General features: G+C 36.1%; 1 long non-coding RNA gene across 2 annotated transcripts in view; it reads left to right on the forward strand.

Moving 5' to 3' along the window:
- Positions 1–2602: 2602 nt before the first annotated feature.
- The window catches only part of LOC112979707 (uncharacterized), a 59301-nt gene continuing 42598 nt past the window's right edge, over positions 2603–19305 (forward strand). For both annotated transcript variants that reach the window (XR_003258253.2, XR_003258252.2), the window contains exon 1: positions 2603–2658. This is a non-coding gene — a long non-coding RNA (uncharacterized LOC112979707). The remainder of the gene's footprint in view (positions 2659–19305) is intronic.

The raw sequence follows: 19305 nt of genomic DNA on the forward strand, positions 1-19305 counted from the left end.
AAACAGTAGGCTATCTTATTCTCCTGAAATTAATTTACTTTGGTCTTACCAATGGTACTGTGGAACTTTTTTGTGTGTTATTGGAGATGTACTGCTTCCTCAACACCTGCCAGTCTAAATTACTTAGAGACATTGGGAGTATACTTGCTTTCACAGGTATTTCTAACAACTAATTGCCTGTGAAAATTCATTTGGTTATTTGCAGCTTGAAATGACAGGAAGTAGATGGAAGATATTCCCAGCTCACCCACCTCCAATTTTTAATTCTATTGTATTGAACTTTAGCATGTAGACTATACTGCTGCTCCATTAACTCCTCTGTCAATAATTGAATAATTTAATTTGTTTTCTATATGGAATAACTGTATGCTATATTGCATGTATCATTTATGGGTTTGTATTAAATTTTACAGTGGGAAAAATTGTTCTAGTTAATTGGAATGGATAATGTGCTCTCCTGAACTTCCATTATTATCCCTTTGTATAATCAAAGTCACAGCCTGGTTTCAGTTGGTGTAGCTCTTTCAAATTTAGCAGAACTGTTATTCCCAAATAAGAGTTCTGGCATGATTCAATTCCAAGAGGGTTGCAGGGTAGGGATTTCTTAAACAAACTATGCATGAGCCCTGGACAACCTATAACTTACTATCCAGATGACCACTGAGTGATCAACAGTTCCCTCAGTTAGATGGTCTCTCTCTGTTTGGGTGATTGGAAGCTCCTACATACAGAAGTTAAAGCACATCCAGAGATTTTGGTTGTGCTTCCTTATATTCATTATTGCATAGCAGATGCATGTACTTCATCCACTTTGGCTATCTAATTATTGCCTTTGTTTCCAACTTTGATGAATGTATGATTAGGTATATGTTGTAGCAATCCAGCTACTAAACTCAAGTGATATAAAAAAGAAAAATATTTTACTCACATGCAAAAGCAACTCACAAGATTATTTCACTTTATATATGTGTACCTTTTTTGCAAAATTTTTCAACATCAGAATTTCAGTGGCTCCACGCCTACAGTGAAATGGCTCAACACCTGCAGAGCTCTGGAAATTCAAACCACTTGGGGATTTACTTATATATTTAACTATGAATCTTAAAAATAGTTTCTGTACTATAAATTTAAGATGGCTGCTTTATTTTCTGTTGAGGATTCTCCTTTGTTTATAGCCTCATATAACCTTAATGAATAGCTGAATTCTTTCAGACTTAAGTGGCTGTATTAAGCTGCCATCTTGTATACATATCAGTGAAAAATAGTATGCATTTCTATAACTCCTCTGCTTACATCAGTTTTATATCTTTAAATCTTTGTTTCCAGTTCAGAACACAACATTTTTCAGGTAGGAGGGTTAGTGATGCCTTATTATACTTCCTTTCCTAAGTCCCAATATCCCAGTTATTGGGATACAATTTTTCATCAGACAGTAAATATATAACCTTATCATTGAAGCAAAACTACATGTCTTCAAATATAAGAAATTAGAAGTAAATATGACTATGTTAGTTGTTATTTAATATGTTTTTATCCTTACTTGACTTAGGTTTAACAACCACTGTTAGTCCACCCTAGGACAAGCAAAAAAAGAAAGGAATCTCATCAACCTATTTTGTGTTTTTCAGATTTGTCCAAAAGCAATAAATACTCTGTGACTGTGTGCTACATGTCATCAGATTCCACCTACCAGCTTTTGAACAATTAACTTGTTAGTCAGGGATCCAGAACATGCAGATACTTTTCTCAGTCAGTCTGGCAGCAAAACTGCATAGATTTTAGCTGCCTTCAACTCAGAACCCCTGAGTGTTAGTATCACCTAAGACAAGTCTAGAAAAAGAATAGCCAAGATAAAAGAATTAGATTATACCGCAGTGTTTAAATACATGAGGACATAAAAAGACTAGCATGCAACTGCAAAGCAGAGCTAAAAAAGATGGCCTAGATTTGCCACAGATAATTCAAAACAGCTTTTCCCAATACAGCATTTAAAAGAAATAACATTTGATTTAGTAGTGGTTATGAGAGTGTGAAATCACCTGTATTCCTTGTTGTGTGCAGGCTGGTACTTGGCTCCAAGCTTCATAAATTAATGCTGCTAGGTGTTACACATCCTTAGCATTTATTGGTCCATGAATTTATCCCACACAGATATAGAAAAGTTGTTTATACTTTGGGAAGTATTCCTTCCTAATTTCAATTGTGGACCATAAATGAAATCAGGCATTTTAAATGATACCCCAGTCATGTTGTGATAAACATTTCATTTATGATTTGCATCTTGTACTGTACATCTATTTTGTCATTTCTAAAAAGTGTACTAATCGCCTGAATTTTATAGTGAATCCTGCTATTCATACTCCAGTGTTTAAATAGGCTATTGTTTTTGTACTGGATCAATATTTTGGAGGAATAATTTTTGCCATAAAAACAAAGTCTTTCACTCTTTTAAACTAAATTGTAGGCATTTTAATTGCTTTGTCATCACTTTTTCACTCAGTAATTTTGGCTAAGCTCGCTAATCTCTATTCACAGGGAATCCTTCTTTTGAGGAAGAGATGGTATAAAATTGAACTATATCAAGGTGCCTTGTGTCATAGCTAAACTGGATTCAGTAGCTCTTGGCTGCAAGTGCAGACATCCCATCTGCTGGTTCAGGTAAGCTCTGGGCTTTCCGTTTTTCATGTACTCTGTTTTCTGCAGGGATCTCACCTGGAGAGAAGGGCCCAAAAGCGGCTGTGGTACACTCCAGGCAAGTCCTTGCCTGAGCTGATTGGTAATTTAGACCTATTGGTATGCTTGTGGTGTGTACCTGGTGTACAGTGGAGATAAAGCTGGAGGAACCATTTTCAAAATGGTATTTTAGCAGTTACTCTGTGATTAATTTAGCTATTTCTTCTAAATCAGATGTGGTGAATCCATGCTGTGCTGTGCTGTTTCATTTTATAGCTTGGGTTTTCACTCTCTCAAGGATCTTTGAAGTACCACTTCTTATTTTGCTATGTGGACATGCCTTACCTGCTTACAAAGATAGATGACTTCTCAGATAACGTGGTCTGACTCTATAGAGAGTGCTTTGAAGGTGGGCAGCCTATTGCTGGATTTGTATTCAGACGGGAACAAGTGAAGAGAGCAGAGCACTGAACTGGTGTGCCATCATCGTCCTGTCTTGTTTGCTTTGGATTACAAACCAAGCACTGCTCAGTTAGGGTCAGCAATTTCATTCTTAAGAACAAGGGCTTGCAATGATCCAGGCTGAAGTCTAAGATCATAACATCCGAGTTCACTAGAATGGGTCCTTACTTAGCTGCTTCCCTCCCCCTTCCCTTTTTTACATAAGTTTGTAGATTTGGCTGTGATTGTTTTCCATATCTTTCCCTTTTTAGTGCAAAATATATTTAACAGTATCTCCAATTTTATTTTTTCCCACCTTTTCTTTCTACATTATCTAGCTCTTTCTGTACGTTACCTGAAAATGGTATTTTTGGAAGCTTTTCAGCACTCAAAGGTCTTCTATTATCCTCTGGCTAATGTTACTGATTTCTTTATTGATCTACTACCTTCTTTGTCTGCCTTCCATTTTTAAACTGTAACAAGGAATATCTATCCCTTTCTTTTACTGGTTAGACAGCAATGAGAAAATTGTTCTCCAAAATAAGCACAATTGATGTCTCTTCTTGCTTGGAGTTTCTTATTTGATCTGTCAGTCATCCCACCAATTTCAAACACAGCTAGAAATAAAAAGCTGGACTAGAAGAAATAGACTGAAGATGTGCACTCTTTAGCCTTATACACTTGAGAATAAGCCTATAAATACAGGGACTTCTGTTTGCAACCTTTTTTCACATTTTGGAATATTGCATTTAAACACACTGAAAATGATTTTGTGTGTTTAACAGCTGAACAAAAATTTGTTCAACTGAATCTGTAATTTGTAACAACTGAACAAAAAATGCCAAATTTGCATGCAAAAAAACAGATGTCATTAAGTGTAAATTCAGCTGATCTATTTTAGATGGCTGATTTCCTCAAGTTCGTATCACAAGATTTGGACATTTCAGAGGTCAGTCAGAGGTAGATTAGCACAGTTAGAGACCCTGCTTCCATTGCGGCCTTCTGAATGCTTTAGGTAGCTGAGTACTGCCATTTGTTATGCTCAAATCTTGTCTATGGGCAAAGAGGGAGCATACCTTAGAGAGAGAGAGAGGGAGCGTGCCAAGAATTCATTGTTAGTATAATTGAAATCTTAACAGTTTAATTATTATTAGTCCAAATTTAATTGTTACAGAAAAAGAAAGAATGATAATGCAATTAAAATTGTTATATACACACTTCAACATATTTCTTAGTTTCTACCCCTTTTCCTGGACTTATGCTTACCCTTTCACTGCTCCTCTGGGTCCTAAGGTCAGTGGCTTCCTTCTGGGAGGGGGGCATTACAGTGAGCTGTCGGCATCTGGAGTCCTTCACCAGGAAGAATATGAAGTTCATGTTGAGGGTTTCTTGCTCCTCAAGGAGCCACTCGGGATCATCTTTATATATTGATTTGCTGACACACTTTTATACCTTTCTCTTTCTTCATTAGTGTGCATCTTCATGTTGCATCTGAATTTGTGATATATGGTGCCTTTTATTCCCTGTTATATGCCTGTTTGTTCCCTGTGTTACCCCTAAAACCAGTTTTATCCAACTCCATGTCTGCATTTTTTCAACTGAACATGGCTGAGTTCTTTGTAGCCATGGGGTCTCCAGTGCCGGCCTGTGCCCCATCTCTTATCATCCCATGCCTATAACCCTCTATGCCTCACCTGGTGTCTCCACTACTCAAGGCCTCTGCTATTGTACCACGCCTGTATTTCTCTACACTGAAGTCATAAATATCAAATTCTATCTAGAATAACTGCTTGTTACTCCTATCCATATAAAACTAGGATTGTGCCACAGAAAGATAAAACAAATTAGCAGCAGACACCTGGTCAGTTAGGGAAATTGCTGTCACAGCTAAACACAACTTGTGTTTTACTTGTCACAAGTAGAACAAAACTGCAGGTAGATCAGGTTCAGACAGAGCAACATGCTGAGGCCTTGCAAATTCAGTACAAAAGTTATGTCCTGTTACTAACAATGGCAATACTGTATTACAGGGCTACATAGTTGCACATTGAGGTAAATGAAAACATTCACATGCTTAAAGGTTAGCCCATGTATGAATTCTGTAGTATTAAAGGAAAAATGAGCAGTTTGTATTTCTGGCCTTTTTTTAAAAAAAGAAAAACAATAAGCAATTTTCAGGACTCTGTTTTTCACATGTACAGTTTCATAAGTAGCGATTCAAGTAAGGATGAATACAAATTTTTGGTTTTATTCAAAGTTCTTGTGGAATTTTACTCATGTGGTATCCTTAATCTTCTTTCACAGCAAAACCCATAAGGGATCTAATACAGAATGCACTGAAGGCAATAGAAAGGTTTCAGCTTATTTTCAGTGGATTTGGTTTGGACTTAATTTCACATTACCTCTATTATTTTTTCCTTTTCTGTTTTTCTAAACAATCTATTGATCTTGCACTATGGAAATAGATGTTCATTGAGATGAACAGCGTTTAATATTAGCTGCAATTCCAAGATGGTCCATGAATCAATTTGTTGCATCAAAAGAGATTCCATTATTACTTACCAATTATTAGAATTATATTGTTGTATTCATTATAGTTATTGTTATTAAATAATTAATTGTACTGCCTGTCTACAGAAAGGCTACAAAGGAAATCTTTTCTAAAGTGTGAGCCAGAAGTTTACTGGTGGCTATGGCACTATCTTAACACAGTATTTTTCATGATAATGGGGAATGCCAGTAGAACAGAAAGTACAATTTGGTGAAATGAGGTAAAAATATAATATTCCGCACTGACTGTACCCAAGAACTCAAAATAAAGAAACTTAATAAAGAAAATAATGGAAAGCCATTTTTTCTTCACTGGTAGAAATTTCAAATACACCCAGGTTTTTGGCATATTCCTATTAAAGGATCATGTTTCCTCTTTAGGCCTCTCTTCACTTTATTGTGGGGTCCAGATGGAAGACGATAATAATAATGAAGTAGTATGTATAGAAGGTCTTAAGGCATCATCTAAAGATCCAGTTAGTTGTTTTGTTTGTTTCAGTATACAAATAATTTCATACACAATGATGATTCTTCCTACATTTCCATATTATTAGTAGTACAAGTCCAGCATTACCAATGCAAAGTAGCTGTGCTTGTGTACTGTTTCAAATAAATACATTTAAAGTGCATATCCTATAGTCGGTCCAGCAGCCCTACAATGGAGCTTGGTATGCTGTTAATTCATTTTAATACTCAGACACATTTGTGTGTTGTGAATCTGTAATGAGTTTTTCTGAAATATAGATTCATCATACAATATATGCAGTAAAAATCTGCATGAAAAGTAGTCACTTCACTCACACACAAGAGGAAGCCCTTTTTAAACTTCAATTTTTCAGCTATTAACATTTTTTCTAAATACCAAACCTGTCAAGTCCACTTGATAGATTACTGGTTTGTACCATTTAATTTTATGCTACCAAACTGTTTTAAAGTGATGGGAGTGTTAAGAACTTAGAATTTAAAAGCAAAAAGTTTATTTTGGATACCCTTCTGAAAACATTCACTCCTACAGAGGGACATTGCATGCCAAGGTTGTTCCAGAAAGGATACTGAGAGCTGAATTACAAATGCCAGAATTGTAGTTCAGTAATGCGATTTCTGAAAAACCCCTGATGGACAATCAGTTCCAGGTAGCACCATATTTATATCTTTAGCTAAGTGAGGCTTAAGTTGTTAAATTTGGATCCGGATATACACACTGCGCAGCTAGCTAAGAATTTTGTTATTTGTTTCTCAGCTGTAGTAGTTCATTTCTATATAGGGTTAATTTACAAAGTTTTGTTCCCAAAATGATGTCAGATTTTGAATAGAGCTAGAATTTATTTGGCTTTGCCTCTGTTCGGGGTCTTTGTGGCGTCTGTGGGATGATGGCATTGAGCTATACCCGTGTCTTTGCAGGGTGAAGTAAATTGTCAAATGTTTAATGGACACAGCTAGCTGATAGAGATGGATTGGAGGGTAGGGAATAAAAGATGGTATATTGACACCTCTGATTGATGAGAGATGCTTGTCATCTGTTTTTAACAGTCCTGTTAGATCCCCAGCTACTTCCAGAATATATAGCCTAGTTTACTTCTTGCTTCTATACGCCACAAGGAAATTCTGTCCTTTCACTTATGATACCCCAAAAGTTATCTGTGGTTTTGCCTGTTTTTTAAGATTATTGTAATTTTCTATACGGAGACCTGCGTACTGGTGTTACGAGAGCTATAAATACTGGGGAATGCAGCAGCTTACTTAAGTAGACTTTCCTATTTGTCCTGTATAAATCACCAGTAAATTTTCAACTGAAATACCAGATATCAGTTGGCGTTAGAAGGTCCTGTGTGATTTGGAAACTTCATGCCTGAGACTACACCATGGCGACGTGGTAGCTGTTTTAATCAAGAATTGCATGGTGCCAGAGCATTGCAGCTAGAAACAGATGGCTCAGAAACTCTCTTCCCAATATAAATTCCTGAGACCTGCAAAATTCATATGTTTTAAAGCTTTTCTTTAAGATGCATTTTAAAGGGTTGTTTGAGACTGACAATTGGAAAAGAAATGTAAAGCCTTTGTTTAAAGGCTTACTTATAGATGTTAAATATTATGCTTTTTGAAATCTGCATAATGCCTTAAGAGCATGAGAGAAATACAATAACAGTCCAATTAAACCTTCATTCTAGATTTATACAAAACCAGAAAACTCATTAATGGAACTTTTATCTCTCTTTGTTAAATCCTTGTTGAACTGAAACTTTAGTAGCATACACGATTCTTAACTCTGGTTTATAAGGAAAATCTTTACTTAAAATTTTCATCAAAAACTGTCCATTTTAATACAGGTACATAATAGTTGATAGTAGCTGAAAACTCTTTTCAGAGACATCAGATCACAGAAGAATAGCAGAGCGGTTCTTTAGTAAAAAAAAACAAAAAAAACAAAAAAAACCCACCAAGCATTGTAGGAGCATAAATATATAGAGGGAGGGAGGGGGAAAAGAAGGGAGAGAAAGAAAGAAAACAGTCCTCTTTCTCCAAGAGGAAATTATCTCTCTTCATTGGCAAAGAAGCAACTATTGTTTCCAATGGACTTCCTTATTGTGTATTGCGAAAAAATATGTCAGGTCTGATGATATTTCCTATTTTAATGTTGATCATGTCTTTACAGTTACATTGCCAATGAACAATTACATTCCTTTAAAACTTGTTTATAATTTTTGTTGCCCAGAAGTGTAATAATTTTTATTTAGCATTTGCAGATTCTCTCAATGAGGTACAGAGGCAGATTTCTGTAAGAGATTGCCATTTCTCTTTTCAACAGCTTGGTTCAGATGGTTTGAACTTCGTAATTTCTCTCTGAATTGTTAGTTAAGAACTAAAAATACCAAATTTCATATGTGAAACCGTAACTTTATTGCAGCTTGAGGCAAAAATGTGTTGGCTCCATATCTTACAAAAGGGGCTGTAAAGGTATCTATGAAAAATGATTAAATTAGAATCATTTTATAATAAATCTTCAGATCAAGTAATCTTTGTTTAAAATCTTCGGGGGGGCTTTTTTTCTCATACTCCAACATAATCTGAAATCAACACAAGAGTATTCTTTTGATTTCAATGTGGTTTAGATCAGAATCGGTACCAGGTTTTCTGTCGATCGTATATTTCCACTAAATCTTGACTTTACTTTCTCTATTTCTGCAGATGCAACCACACTGATAATTCTCCTTCTAGCACTACCATACACAGCTCTATTAAATGGGTAATGAATGATTCCAAAGGCTTCTTTTTCAGCTTTTACTGACATTTTAATCTCTATTTTTTCAGTTGCTCCTATTTGCAGTAAATGTAATTACATGTCCATATGTACTTGATAATAATTATAGATATTAATTTATTAGATTTATACTTTAAATGTTTTGAAAATTGATAGTAATTAAGCAGTATTAATTTTTTATGAATCCTATGTTATGCAGTCAAAGTCTTTAAACCTTAATCATTGCACCTATATTTCAGTCTTCCATACTTTTGAGGGGTGGGAGAGGTTATTAGTGAAGTTTAAAGTGCTGGCCACCCATATGTTTAAAAACTTAACTCTAGACATTACAATTATTTTACTCATAAAAACAATTATTCAATTAAAATAAATCTAAAAATGCCTTGAGCCTATTATAGTTCACAAATCTCGCACAAATTGCAAACACCAAAAGCTCTTTTTAGGCTGTTGGGAAATTTAGAATACCTCATGTCTCATTAGAAAGATGAACTATTACAGGATCCCAACTCTATGAAGAAAATGTTGGTGTCTCTTAAGAGACATTTTAATAATGATAAACTCTATAAAATTCTGAACTCAAGAGATACTTTTGTGGACCCATATCTTAAAAATTTACAAGCAAACCAAGAAAAGCTACCTTTCAATACTGATACATTATTACATACAGAATTAGTAATTTGCTCAAGAATTCAAATGCTCAAGATTTCACAAAGCAAATGTTGGGAGCGAAAAAAAGGATATATTTCCTTCAGTTGTGACGCTTCTCACAGTTCACTGTGTCCATCAGATACTTTAATGTCTACCACAGCCACATGAATCTCAGCAAAAAGCATTTTAATGCCTCAAAATTGGCGGTCTTACCTATTCAGTTAAGGCTGGAGACATTCCTTCTCATGTTAGGCCAAAGCCTATGTCATCTCATTAATATTTCTGTTTGAAACATATTTTTGAATAGCATGCAAAATACAAAGCATGAAGTCATGAACTGAACAACAGAAACAGCACCTGAAGTAGCTGATCGCTAATTGAATCCCGACCATTCTGTCCATGTACAAGCTATCGGTTTTCTTGACTGAATGTACAAATCATTTTGAGCATGAGGATGTTTAAGAGTAGTGGGGTGGACAATACTTGATCCAGCATAACATGTGCACTGAAAAGTTAATTCAGTACAATTTTTCTCTCAATTCTGAGCCAGTAGAATGAGTTTGTATGAGACTGCCACTTTGTGCTTTCAGAAGGCTTTCCCAAAGGACAGGTATTTCTAAGCCAGTACAGGGAGTCTTAGAGCTTTAAACTACTTCATAAGTGAATTTGAGCAACTCTTTCTTTAAAAAAAACACCTATCCCATGCTCATATCATTTAGACCAGGTAAGTTCTGGCTTTCTCATTTCACTGGAATATCCATTATTACACTCCTTTTTTCCATTCTGAAACATTATAGACATGAACTAGATGAACATAATTCACATTTTGCCAGGAAATTATTTCTAATGAAAAAGTTTGGATCAAAAGTTTGTAATTTTTGGTAACATTTTAAATGTTTCATTTTGATTTGGGATTCTGTAATATATATTATATGAAACTGAAATAGAAATAGGTCATCTTCTAACAGAATATTGAAATTCTTTTTTTAGAATTTTTTATGAGCTTGACCTTACTGATCTTTATGGAGTAAATAATGAGAAGGCACTGTGCATTTCAAAATTTATTATTATTGTGCATGTTGTTGTTCATCGTGCAGGAACTTTAAGAGCTCCCGCTGGGACTGGACAATATATAACAACAGAGGCTTGCTTCATGTATTTTTAGACACTTATACCAGTGATCAAGTTGGGTGCCGACTTGGTTTATGCTACCCGTGTAAGTTAATGGATAATGAAAAGCACTTCCGTAGTGTGATTCAGTTTACCTGATATAGAAGTTAGTAGCAATGGTTCCATTTTCCTGTGAGGAAAATAGGAAATGGCTTACATCATAAATGAAAACAGGAGATGCCATGGGTAGCTGTGACGAGCAAGATAAATGGTGGTGGAAAAAGGTGGAAGGACTGAAAAAAATAATTTCACATAATAAAAATTATGCTAAGGGTTTGTGTGGAGATGCTATATAATAGGCAAGGGTTAGAAAATGGTTGGAATGGATATTTTACAAAAATGGTAAAAAGGCAGAAATATGCAAGGAAAGACTGATTCTATAAGGAAAAAGGTTACAGTCAATTAAAAGGAGGAAAATATGTGATAGAAAAATAAAAATGCCTGCTGCCTCACACTAAGCAAAGACCATATTACAGATATTTTTTATTTATACTGCTAGAACAATTTCACGCTTTGCAGCTAATTAAGTGCGGTGATAGTTTTCATATGATTTTCTCTTCTATCTATATCATGGATTTTAACACCTTTGGAAAACAAGCTGCATGGGATTGTGATCACAATGAGAGAAACAGGTGATGTTGGAGTTTTTATATAAACCCATCCATCCTAATTTTAAGGAAAAACAACTGGACATCAAAAAATAGTGAGGCAGAAGAAAAATGGTTCACCTGTTTGAGCCATTTAAATGGCTTGCTTCTATTTCAGGTATGTCTGAACACCCACCAGTGTCAGTCAAAAAAGAGGGGTAGCATTAAGAGAGCTAGAGAAGAAGGGAGGTAATTATATTTTAAGTTTGTGAAGCAATCATTAAAACATGCACACCATGACACAGTCTAACCCTTATCATTCCTGTCCCCATTTTTTCTTCTTCTTCATTGTGTTACCCTACGGCATATCTAAAATTACACTGTAAATTCCTTGGGGGTAAGTTTTGTGTCTTAATTTGTTTTGTAAACTGCCAGCAGTCTTGGGGTGCTGTAATAATAATGTGCTGGATCTCATTAGTTTGAGGATATTCTGATTACAGATGTGTTTAGTTTGCTAACAAGCTTACTCAAAATTGTTTCTTTTCTTTTTTTCTCATTGCCTGCTTCCCTCTCCACATAAACTTGTGTGCGCACAGACATTCACACAAATACCACTTCACAGGACCTCAGTCCTGCTTGTCTGTTGAAACAGTATAGGTTCAGGGTCCAAACAGGCAATACTTTACTGTTTGGGAATGAATAAGTTGTAGGGAAGCATGAATATTATGCAGTATTTCAGTCAGGGTCAAGCTTATAAAGAGATACAGGTACTCAGTATCTTAGAGGATGTGCTCAGAAATTCAGCCTACTTATTCCTAACTCCAACAAAACTTGTGATGAAATCAGTGCAGCTACAGCCTGCAAGTCTCTTGAGTGCCTGCAGTTTCTAAGGACTCAGATCTCAGCATCTGGCTCAGTGGGAGTTTCGTGTTGTGTGGTACTGAGTTTCTTCATCTCCTGTTGACTTCAGTGAAAGTTGAAAGGTGCTCAGCAGGTGATGGCAGGTATCAGTGGAAATGTAAATCTTTCCCAGTGTTAATGTTATCTCAGGAGTGAGGGGAGGCATTTTATGCTTATGCCTACCTATCCATGGGCTGCCCCCAAAATGGGCAGTCCTGCTTTTTTCCCCCTCTTCCCCCTCAACTTGGTTATCTGTTGGGAAATGTGTGTGTGTGTGTGGGGGGGGGTCTTTTAAATTGGTTGCAGGCTGACTTCTGTGATCACAAGATTGGATAGACTGGATACAATTGGTAGGAATATAAGGCCAAGGATGGAAAACATGAAAGAAGAGCTGTCCCTTTTGGTAGAATCCTGCCATTAGGTCCTTTTCAACATAATTTGAAACTGTACCCAGTGATAGAGGTGAAGGAGAGATCTTACAGAATTCTGGTTATTTATTTGCTTAACTGCTGATGGGAAGACTGTTCTGGTTGGAAAGTGTCAGAATGTTGATGTCCAGACAACTTGGTCAGATCACTGCCTAAACATTGGATTCTTCTATGTATTTGGAGATTTGCTTTTGCTGGTATGGCTGCTACAGAGCTTCTCTATAATTCTGGATTTTTAGAAATGTGAAATAATTCTCTGAAAGAAAAAGTTTCAAATAGTTTTGGGCATAAGAGGAAGCTTTCTAGAATTACAGCTAAATTTAAAGCTGAACTTGTTTGAATATTTGCTGGTAACACTCATCTTTTGAAGTTTCTCCTTTTGACAAGAAAAATGCCATAAGCACAACAAAAGTATGCAAATAAATCAATTAGATATTTGAAAGTAGATGAATCTTCTACTGGTAATCCAGAAGGACTCTGGATCATATTTTCTTTTCATTCTAAATATAGTTTCATAAGTTTGGTTCAATTTTTTATGATACTATATGAAACTGAAAGTTTTCAACAGTCATTTTCAGAAATTTTGCCATTTTTCCCCATGTCAATTTAGAAAAAAATTATAATCAATAAAGCTATCAGTAGTCTCCTGCCAATTTCCAGAGATACTACAAATCTCATCCATCAATAACTATGGATAACTGAAGCAAGCACTTGTTACGGGATACTCTGTCAACTATGTTTTTCTTTGTTTTATGCTATTTACCTTGATTTTCTTTCACATTCTGGTTAAAGCCACAATGGCAGTATCAGTCTTAATTTTGTATCAGGATTCTGTAGGTCACTTTCTCTGCTTGTAATGAAAGTGAGTAATCTGCATAACTCGCAATTAGTAACCATACTAATGCCTCCCTTAATGTATTCAGATTTTTTAGAAACAGTGCATATACCTTTTTGCTCTTAGTTCTCTGGGTTTTTCTTCTTGAAATACAACAATTTGTAATTCAAATTTTAGGTTAATGGCAAAATTAAAAATTCACTTTGAGTCATCAAAACCAAAATATTTGTTCAGGTTGTTTATTCAGCAAAATCAGAATCCATGTATTTACACAGCACTGCTCAGTGTGGTCTTTAAATCAGTAGGTAATCTGTGATCCAGGTTAGTTTTTCTTCTGCACCAAGTTGCTTATGCCTTTCGAATGTGCTTACTAAAAACATTGTGGTGTTGCTTATTAATACAGTGATACAACAAATTTGTTTCTTCCATGGACAATCTTTGTTCCTTCAGAAGGAAAGTGACAGCCCTGAAATTTCTGTAAATAAATTGCTGTAGTCTATAGAAAACACATTTTCTTCCTAGATGCACCAATTCCTTGAAAGCAACTATATACCACTTTGTGCAACAAAAGAGTTGGTGCAGTTCCCTCCTGTAGGGATTCAGACATACCCAAATACTAGTGGAGTACTTTTTACTTTGATAAACATAGCATATACTGTTTGATCACCTAACAACTTCCACTTAAATTCAGTTGCCTCTTCTAATTCTTTCATACCACTGTCATCTACAGTCTCTCACTTTGAAGGTGGCAGATGGTTGTACAGATAAACATTCCTATTGATTTTTGATTTAACTGATTATTGATACTCATTGGATTCAGAGACTGCTGAAAAACTGAAGACTCTTCATCTGAGGAAGGGTTTGCAAGCTTGGATTCATTAGGTGGTTTAATCTGGCCATCTAAAAGTTATCTGTCACTCTTGCTAGTCACCAAAACTGCCTTTAAATCAATAGAGAGAAAAAGAGACTGCCAGAAGGTTCATCCCTTCCAGCAGAGATACCTGCCGAGGAATCCTAGGCAACGAGCTCACACTGCCTCTTTCAAAGATGATTAAATTTAGATGAGGAGAAAACTTTTCCTGTCTTAGCGTACATTTGCTAAAAACAGAGGGCTGAACATTGACCCTGCTGGAACAGGAACTGTGTCCAGCTAACCAGATCACTGGTAATATGTTTTAAATAAATACTAACTGTATCTCACTATCCAGCTTCAGAACTCTGTAGTTAGTAGAAGTTTATTAGGAACTTCATCAAAGGCTGTCTAAAAATATAAATAAGTAATGTCATCTGCTGTTAAAATTTGTAAGCTCCACTATAATATCCACAAAGTTAGACTGGTGGAATTCGTGCCATGCTATGCTAGTTATCCCCTATTAAATTATTGCTATCCCTTAGAGGCATGTTCTGAAATACTTCCTACCTACTTATTTTTTCAATGCTATCTCTCATTGCTAATTACCAAGAAAGATGTAGGTGACATCTGACCCAAATCTTAAGAGTAAAAGAAGTATTTTCCAATCTTTCAAAAGCAGCTTGGGCTTTCTGCAGATTGTTTTGAAATTTCTTGTTTTGTGTGACGGGATGGCCTCAAAGCATGCATACGCTGTGAATCATATTCTCTCAGACAGTTTAGAGTTGAAGTTGGGAGGGAAAAAGGGGGAAAGGAAAGGATAAAGAATGGATTCAGAAAGCCAACTACTTGGAGCCCTTTTGTCTTCAATTGAGGGTGTGGAACAGCCCACACAACTTGGAACAGCCAACAGTCCCGTGCGCATGGCTGTGAATCAGCCAAGCGTAGCATCGTTTGCTTCATCCTTCCCAGACCAAGTTCACCCAGAAACGTTCCTTACATTCAAAAGAGGTAAGCAGGCAAGGGAGAACCCAGTACACCAGCAGAAATGTTACCCCAAAATCCTCTTTCTCTAGTTCTTCCTGCAAGCACAATTCCTTTTCTGTTTAGAAGAAGGTTAGAGTGAGGGATAAAGTTTGGTGACAAGCAAACATGACAAAAATAGAATTTTGTCCCATGAGTGAAAGACTCTACTCTTTCCAGAGCTGCTTTAGCAAACACTCCTTTGTTGAAAGACAGAAGCACATTATTCCTCGTCTCTCTCTCAAAGGAAGAATTCTGGCACTATGAAAATGACACTTTTCTATTTCAGCAGCTTAATAATCCTAGCACTTTGCCTTCAGAGCTCTACAAATAACTCACTAAGTACTCTAGAAAGTTATGTAGAAAAAAAGATAAAAGTATGCCCAGAACTCATGGTTTGCATATTGTAGATCCCAACTGGCTTTGTGTGGAATGCCAGTGAGCAGTGTTTTGCTTTTTTTTGAAATGATATGTTTGCCTCTGATGAACGGAGATCAACAGCATCTAGGCAGTCTTTAAAAATCTACTGTGTGATCAAGGACAAAACTGAAATTAGAGATCTGTGCCATTATGAGTGACAGCCTTTGAAAATACAATCTGTAAGTAACACTTAATATTTGTAAAGCATTTAAAAATCAGTTATGTCACTTCACATAAGCGCATGCTTAAATAAATTGTTGATGCAGGATCAATTGTGTTAATAAAGCTGGTTAATACTGCATTCTGGTGACCATTTTAAGAGACAAAAGCAGTGAAGAAGGTACTGCTTATAGATGATTTTCAGTTTATTCACAAGATTGAGAATAGGCAAGTTCATTTTAATTATCTGCAGTTTTAGTTTTTATTTCATTCCTTAATGTTTTATTAAGTGGCTTGCCCAAATATTCAGCCACATATGTTGCCTTACAAATAAGGGAAAGGGGGTCTTTCTATTTTTATAAGGGGGGAACTGCAACTACTTTCTCTCTTGTCTTCACTGGAGAGATTTGCAGAGAATGTTCTTCCCAGAATTGTATTTGTAAGAAGATTTAATTTGGACACAAGTCACCTCAGCGACATGCTATTTTCCTTTCACTATCATACCAGTTGAGATCAGCAACATAGGATTTGATAGATAGAGTTATAGGGGTTTGGAGGTCAATTGTTATCACTAAATAAGATTTTAAAACTCTGAGACAGATTATTTCCTGCTTACCCACATTGCTCTGCATCCTTTGTGAGTTATGGGCTGGAAAGGGGACAAGGATCCTGCAATGGGAAAAAGCTAAAGTAACACCCTGTAAACAGCCCTGGTGCTAACCTAACCTTCTTATGCTCATCAGTCCTTCTGTTATATTGGCAGCCTGAAATTGTGGTGATCCAAAAGTTGCTTGAATTGAATAATGAAGCAATAGAAACTGACCCAAGATCAGAAGGGACAAACAGGTTTGACATCTCAAGCTGAACCTTCTGGTCTCATTGCTGTAACTGATTTATTAGAAAACTCAGGTTTTGGCCTAGATAGGACCAAAAACTGATTGTAAACACCATGTTGTTTAATTTATGGGACAGCAACTTAATAAAACCAGGCACTGTTTAATGAAATCTCTAAGTAAATAAATAGCTTCTGATTACCCAAGCCAACAAAACAGAGAAACAGCACAAAATGTGTTCTCTTTTCCTGTATTCATTTCCAGGCACCATTTTGTTCAGTGCCTGAGAGAATGGAATTGTTTGAGAAGGAGGAAAGTATTGTAAATGACAAAATCAGTATGTAAGACTCAATGAATAAAGGGAAAGTTGTTTGGGGAAAGTGCCTGGGGCAGCAATTTTTTCCAGCTCAGTGAGAGATTTCTTGATGCATATTGTTTTGGAACTTAACATTATAAAAACATAAAATCATATTTTCAAATTTATTTTCATAGTCATGTTTGGTGATAGAAATAGGTATTTGTATTTACTTCAGCATACATTGCAAGAATTAAATATATTGGTATGTCATAAGCAAATTTATATCCCCTTCTGTGAAAAAAAATCCAAATGATTCAAGTTAAATATATTAACACAATACTTTACAAAAGGATAACTCATGATACATCATTTATTTCCATGAGTTATAAATGACCTCGTAAGTCATGAGTGATAGAGCAAAACAGACCTGGAAGTGAGTTATGAAAAGTCTTCAGTAGAAATAAATGGTGTATTCGGAATCAGCCTGCTGCACAAGTTCTGTTTATGGAACACCAGTTTCAGTTGTAGACTGCATTGATGGACTATAATACTTTATATGAAGTGCTGAAGCCACATTAGTGCCTTGGTTGAAGCATGATTGCTTGGTTACATTGCCACTGGCTGGAAAGTAAGAAATGAGCATGCATGTAGAGACTAGTGATGGGCTGTGTTGGAGTTGTTATCTTTGCCCCTGAAGCTTTTATTACTAACATAGTGGATGAGGAAACAAAGACAGATGGACAGGAAGGAGGAGGTTAACAAATTGCTTTTAATCGTTGGTAAATTCCTCATCAAACAGGACAGAGGTACTGTTTCCTAGAATTTCTAGAATTTGTAGGTGTCCCTGTATAAAATAGAAAAGAAATGGTAGAGAGCAGACAGAGCAGGAGGAAAACAGTGGGAAAGAGAACAGAATTCCAGGTACATATCCTCTTACTGTGTTTTATTAGTGCCAAACAGTTTCCAAATTAGAAGCTCAGTTGCTCTAACCTCTCTACGTGGTAAATGGAGATAACTCACCTAAAACGTGGCTCATTCTCTGAAGGAACCTAACTTGGTATAGTGATTATATAGGAAACCTAGGGCACATAAAACTTCGTAGAGCTTTGGTGGCTCCCAAGGCAGAGTAAATGTGCCGCTCAAGCTGGGCTTCAGTGGGGCTGACGCTCCATCGTAAGGACCACTGGCAAGTATAAGAAAAGGATGAATGAATGTGGGTAGAGTGGTGATTTTACCTTGTCTTGCTGACACCAATACGAGAATTATGTGTACCGAATGCTAAAAATGGGATGGGGAAAGAAAGGAAAAAGTTATTAAAGCTGGAGAAAATGCTTTATGTAGAAGCATACACAAGAAGAAGCTTGTTCTATATGGCTTCACAAGGAAACAGAAGTGACTTGGTTGTGATCTGGAAATACTTTAACAAGAAAAAATATATTAAGAGTTAAAAGGCTGTTTAAGCTAGCTGAAAAGAGTATCTAGTAATAAGAACTCTTGGCTGGGAGCTGATGCTAAACAAATTCAAATGAAAAATAAGGCACAATTTCATAGCAGCAAAGGTGTTTAACCCTCAGAGCAAAAAGCCAAGGGCAGTGTTGGATTCTCCATCTTTCTGCCTTCACATCAAGACTAGATGTTTTTCTGTAATATGTTAAGCATAAACTACTGAGCTGAGTACAATGGAAAATGAAATTTAATGACCTATGATACGCAGGGTCAGAGTAGATGATCTAATGGATCCTCCTCCCTTGAACTGTATGAAAAAGTTAATGGAGCTGCACCGTTTTACAGAGGGAAAGAATTTGTCTTTATGTCCATTACTCAGCACTTTTTTTCCTGGTTTTCTTCAGCTGCCCTGTGTAAACTCACGTACGACAGGCTTTCCTTCGAAACTTTTATTCTGTGTATTTGTAAACAAACACAAGAGGCCTGTCAATTCCTCACACTTAGCTTTTTTGCACAATTGTCTCAATTTTTTTGAAACCATTAATGCTAGTTAATATTTGCCAATGAGGTCTTTGTACTAGGGCCTTTGTGTTCCTAATTAATTCAGATGTAATCAGTCGCTACGTCTTCATTCTCGTACTTCTCCTCCTCTGCGTCTCTGAGGTTTTTGGTAATTAGAGGGTTGGAATTACCAATTCTTGTAATCTTGGGGCGGGTGGTGGGGGTTTACCTTCTTTTTCTAACTTCATCTTTAAACAGAATTTTATTCTCATGTCTCTTCTTCC

The sequence above is a fragment of the Dromaius novaehollandiae genome, chromosome 6, assembly GCF_036370855.1.
Source record: "Dromaius novaehollandiae isolate bDroNov1 chromosome 6, bDroNov1.hap1, whole genome shotgun sequence".
Taxonomy (NCBI): domain Eukaryota; kingdom Metazoa; phylum Chordata; class Aves; order Casuariiformes; family Dromaiidae; genus Dromaius; species Dromaius novaehollandiae.